A 6,541-nucleotide genomic window follows, 5' to 3' on the forward strand; every position below is an offset into this window, starting at 1 on the left:
GCACAGCATAATGCATCCGAGATTATCCAAGTGCAACTAACTCTGGGCAAGACCGCAATCCAATTGTTGCTTGCTACAGACCCCCCACCATGCCCCAGGATTCACACTCCTCATTTCTTGATACACTGGAAAGTATTAGGGTACAACCCAACACCCTAATAATGGGCGATTTCAACTACCCCACCATTAACTGGGAAAACTACTCATGTACCAACTCTTTTGCTCAACATTTTCTAGAATTCATAAATTCCAACGCCTTGGATCAACTTATTCACACCCCCACCAGGGGCAGCAATATCCTAGACCTGGTCATTACCAACATGGGAAACCGGTGTTCCACACCGGAGGTCAGTTCCTCGTTGGTCAGATCCGACCACAAGCTAATCAGCCTAGACATCCACATCCCACCCCCAGCCCCAATTAGGGAACCATCGTAAAAAACTTCTCAAAAGCCAACTTCACACTTCTTAAGACAGAAGTGGCAAACTTCATGACACCCATGCAGACAGACAATAGAGGTATGACTGCCGAATCCTACACAAATGCACTTTATAAGCACTTACACGAGTGTATGGATCATGCTATCCTTATAGAACCAAGATGTTATCCTCTAAAAAAGGAAGCCAATCTGGTGGACCTCTGCCATAAACAAACTCTACAACAGAAGAAAGAAACTGTTGCAAAAAAAAGTAAAATCCCATGACTGGAGGAACTCCCTGGTCAACCTCAGTAAGAAGCTGAGATCCCTCTAAAATCCTCCAAAGCTAGTTATGAAAACAAAATTGCCACTTACTCTAAAGACAACCACAAAGCATTCTATAGCTATGTCAAGAATCTAAATGGGAACACTCAGATCTGCTCTGAGTTACAGCATAATGGCACTAAATATACAGAACCAACTGATATTGCCAACATCCTAGCAGATAGGTTCAGTGCTAACTTTACCCCCCTCTCACCCCCTAGAGGGCCCATCTCTATACCTGAAGAATGCAAAGTTCCTATAATCACGGCCGCACAGGTAAAAAACACACTCTCCAAAGTCAAGAACACAGCATCCATGGGACCTGACAATATCCCAGACTGTGTTCTACACGAACTACAGAATGAACTGGCACCCTACCTAAGTACCATGTTCAATCATAACCTCACCTCAGGCTTTGTACCCACTGAATGGTGCACCGCGACAGTTATCCCACTCCACAAAGGGGGAGCCACGATAGACCCTGGGAACTACCACCCCATTAGCCTGACGAGCCTGGTCTGCAAGGCCATGGAACGTATCATCATGGAACTCATAAACAAAGACATTGGTAATCTCCAAACTCTGGACCCTACACAGTTTGGATTTGTAAAAGGCAGATCATGTCTCCTAAACCTGATTGACTTCTTTGAAGCAGTCACCAAAACCATAAATCAGGGTAAAATAGTTCACACAGCTTATCTAGATCTCGCCAAGGCTTTCGACACCATCCCCCACTCTGGAATTATAGATAAGCTCAATAAACTAGGTATAAATTCCTATGTCACAAGATGGGTTGCCAACTGGCTCATGGACAGAACCCACACTGTGAAAGTAGCAGATTCCAAATCCGACATCAGACCAGTGACAAGTGGAGTACCACAGGGTTCAGTCCTGGGTCCTCTCCTGTTTGGTATCTACTTCTCTGAAGTGCAGGCCAACACAGAAGGTCTTTGGCTAACAAAGTTTGCAGATGACTGCAAACTAGGAGCCATAATCGAAACTCCTAACGATGTGGACAAACTACAAAAGGGCCTCAATGAGACAGATACCTGGTGTCAAAGCCATGGCCTGAAGCTCAATGCCAAAAACTGTATTGTCATCCCCTTTGGTAAAAACTCTGTACACATGAACTACCACATAGCTGGTAGTCTACTTAATGCCGAAAATGTGATAAGAGACCTTGGGACACAGGTGGGCAGTAGTCTCTCCTTTGATAATCACATCGCCACAGTGGTCAGGAAATCCTTCTACGTGGCTCATCTCATCACAAAAGGATTCTCATCCAGAAAAAAAGAGGTCATTGTTCCCCTGTACTCATCACTCATTAGACCCATTATAGAGTACAACGCCCCTTTTGGTATGTACCTCACAAGACATCTACAACAACTGGAAAGACCACAGAAATACTTCACAAAGAGGATTACTGGCCTCAAACATATGCCCTATGCAGATCGTCTCAAAAAACTACAGCTTTACTCCATCGCATATCGCCTACTCAGGGGCGATCTCTGCCTAACATACAAAGCTATGTCAAACCCAGAGCTGTTGGACATGCTCCACTTAAAGAAATCCCAATCCCTCCGAGCTACATGCTCTAGGGACCTTAACCTTTTCACCACAATAAACAGAACATGCTGGAGGGATAGATTCCTGTCCCAGAGACTTCCCATACTCTGGAACAGACTACCTATCTATGTCAAACAGAGCTCCTCATTAGCACTCTTCAAGAAAAATCTTGATGATTGGATGGGAAATGGGAAATTCACCCCGGGGATCACTTCTGTGGCTCTGCTCGACAGGGGCACAGGAAAATAATTTTCTTGGGTGGCGAAAACCAGGGTACATTTTTTGGCTAGGCTTGTATGGGCCCTAGGGCCGATAGCCTAGTACCTACCTATGAACCTATGAACCTATGAACTTATCCATTTCCTTGCATCTTATTAACCTTTTATCTCTACCTGTCCAAATGCCTGGTAAATGTATAAACAAGTGTTTAACTGGTTATGTATTCTTTCAGTAAAACTGCTGCATTTTGTGCAGTATAAGCTGTGTAATGGTTTCACGTTTGGTAACTTTTATGAGAATTGTGCCTCTTGGCAGTCTCTCTCTTTATATCAGTGAACAGGTAACTTTTGCCGGGCAAAACAACTCTTGTATCAAAAACAAGGTGTGACAGCCAATCAGTGTGCACTAGGTACTAATTGGGTTAAATTCCTATAAGTGTGTTATGTGCATTAAATCATTTAGTACTTGTGAGCCAAGAATGTGACTGCACTGTGGATGGCAGTAGATGTGCAGTGTGTAATACTGAATAGCCAGGGAATTTTTATGGCTAGGCTTGTATAGGCCCTAGGGGTGATAGCCTAGTACCAACCTATGAACCTATGAACCTATGAATGACAGTCACTATATTAATGCAATGGAAAAAAGAATAGTGCAGGCTATTTATTTGCAGTAATCATAATAAAAAATGTCTGACTATGGCAGTAAAAGCAGGTTGAGGCACAGAGATGGCATGTGTGGGAATGTTATAAGGTGAAACTCCCTGACAACTTGATAAAGTCCTGTGCCTTGAGACACATATCAGTCGTTTGACAGTCTCCTAGCTATGTATGGCCTGTCACATCAAATTACTGAAATATCACATAATCTGTCGTCTCTCTTCAGATGCTTAATAATTCCCACTAGAACTCTGATGCTCGGCAGTTCAGGTGCAATTTGATGTACTTTCAGAATTCAAAATAAATAACACAATTAACTGAGACATTTAATATACTGTGGCTTATTAATACTGTATCAGTTTTAATCAAATCAGACAATAAATAAATTCTGAGACCTGAGGGAGTAGTCTGCTATTTAAAGTTAAATCATTCCATCAAAGAGACTATTATGTGAGAGAACTGTTTAAAGAACTCACTAGAATCCATCACTTTTTGCTTCTGCTTAATTCAACAATATTTTAAAACTTCTTCGCTTTATATTACTGATATTGGTTTTGACAGATTAACTTTCTCTGCATCTGATAAGACAAGGATATTTATGATGTTGAAGAAATGCTCATCCTAATCTAGCTCTGCTGTTTCCCTAGCTGTCTCATAACATCACTTGAGCTAACATTTTATATGACAGAGATAGATACGAGTGGCTCCCTGTCTTCCTCTTGTATATTGTGTATTATCTTTTGATATTTTCTTATAGCTTTTGAAGTGCCAAATGTCCTTGTCCTTGAGGTCTATTTTTAACATCCAAAGCTAAGGACTTGCCTTAGGGGTACTGAGATTGTGTTATCCACTATTTTGTAATATCATCAGGATTAATGATATCACTTTTTACAGCAAATTATGTTGAATCAGGAATGTGCAAATACCTTCTATCATGACATATGTTAAATAGTTCCTTATTTTCTAACTCTTTTTACTTGAGTTATTTAGATACTGAATCAGAGGCTTCCTTGACTGAAAAGCCAGTGCATAATTTAAATGATTATTGTACAATCCGTGCAGATTAAAGGAATCCTTTTTTTAATTTCTGAATTTTGTATGTATAGCTGTTCTTTGGCAAACCACTGCTGTTCTAATGAAGGTTCATTTAAATAGGCATAGTTTTCAGCTTTTTAATATACCAACAATTAAATAAAGAAATTGACTGGTCAAAGAATGATCATCTCTGATTATTTTCTGAATTCCAGCTTTTATTTTTAATTTTTTTAGCTTTTCAGATTAGTCATGTTTCAACAATTTAGAGTAGTAACGTACATCTATGTTGCTTTAGCATTGCTAGTATTCTGTCTGGGAAATCCACAATTAAACTTAAACTCAAGGAATACAAGCTTGCTGGTATGACGACATTTCAATTATTAAAGAAGGTTATTAGCTCTTTTTAATCTACATCGCTAATATAATGTATTCTCTGCCATTTACAACTCAGAGCTACTTCATGTCAAAAGACACATTCCATGGCAGGGCCTGGCAGTCAGACATTTTAAAAATGAGACCCCTCTGCAATGGTATGTTGCCACAATACTTTGCTGAAAACAAAAAACATATAAACTATTATATCAGGTATTCACTGGTCCATATAGCTGCCACTGTTGTCCCAATACAAGTTAAGTGCCTTTGTTTCTACTGGCATCAATTGAATTATTTATGAGATTCTCCTTAAGCATTAGTGCCACAAGGAACCAAGGCAGAACTGGATTGGGTTTATTTTCTGATAAAAAAATTTGGAATGTTCTGTGGCAGTAGATAAGCGGGGCCTCCTGAGGCACAGTTTCCCCTTTAGTGCACATAATAATTACAATCCACTAATGTAACTCACACATAAATGCAGGTGGAGCATATAGTACTATCTAATGACACTGCTTGTTCCTTAAACTTTGTTTCCACTATGGATCATTCACTGATTCTCAAAAATCTTGCTTCTGTTTTCTGGAAAACATGGAAGTCATGCACTTCTCATATATGTCTCCTCTAAATTGACTTTCAGTTACCCTGAGTTTGTTCCCAAATTTGGATACTGGCAATACAGCATCTACCACTTGATTGTTCCTCATTAAGAGAGAGATCCAGAGAACATTTAAAAGGCTGATGCCAAAAAAAGCAAACTGCATCAGCAGGTGCAACTTTGAGAATGGGTGTATACTGCTACATGTCTGCTATACTGCTTAATACTACACACCTTCTGTATCACTGAAAGAATATACATAAGGAAGTATGTGATAATCTGACTTAGACCTAGACCGAACCCTTCATCCACTTTTGTCAGTCTTTCGTTATGGAATGATAAGCAAAAGCTGTGATGCCCAATAGATGAATTTAAACTGATGATCCATTACCAGCTTGGTGGATAAGGGCATTCTGAGGCAATGTAGAAATTGCCTCATGTTTACTGACAACCAGTTAAGTCTCAAACAAAATGACACAGTATGTGAGAGATGTATTTACACATCACTGGAGGCAAAGCTCTCACATAAAAGTACTCCTAATGTCAATAAGGTTGTCAGTAGTACACATGCTGCACCCATCACGCACAGTTCAAAGCAGACATATAGACCCACATATGCTGACGTACTTACATGTAACCTTCCTAAACCACAAAGACCACCTAGACAAAGTACATATAAGAAATGCCCTCAGCAGCCCCAAACGCACTCTTTCAAAACAACACCCACATCAGCACACAGAGCTACATTTCATGGAGCCTCTACCTCTAAGCCCATAAGGCAAGTCACCACACAATTCAACATTCTTGTCATTAGAGACTCCATTGTGAAACACACTGATGTCCCTCTCACCAGTTGAGTAAGGAGAAAGTTATGGTCAATTGCTGTCAGGGGCTAGGATACACCACATTATGCATGCACTCAGGTCATTGGATCATAATTACCAATATGACTCAGTCATAGTCCATGTGGGAGTAAATGACCTGAGACGTATCTCCCTAGACTATATGAAGAGAGACATTATAGAGCTCTTGGAATATTTGTCTCAGGCTGGTGTGAACCTAGCATTGAGCAGCATTTTACATTCTCTAAGGATGATGCCACAATACGAACAAAAGATGATTGACTTTAATAATTGGCTTAGTTTCTGGTGTCATTCTAAGGGGGTGCAATATTTGTCAGCATGGAAGGAGATGGTCAACAGACAACACAGCTTTGCCAGGGGTGGTCTGCACTTCTCCCCTCTAGGCTTTCAAATATTAGCTAAAACATTGTCTACCCCCATAGTGCCTTTTTTAGGCAATGCCAAAGTGAAAGTACTTTGGACATAGCAAATCAAAACCAAGAAAATCTAAAGG

This window comes from Protopterus annectens, chromosome 2.part1, assembly GCF_019279795.1.
Source record: "Protopterus annectens isolate FY-2018-M chromosome 2.part1, PAN1.0, whole genome shotgun sequence".
NCBI classification, from domain to species: Eukaryota; Metazoa; Chordata; order Ceratodontiformes; family Protopteridae; genus Protopterus; species Protopterus annectens.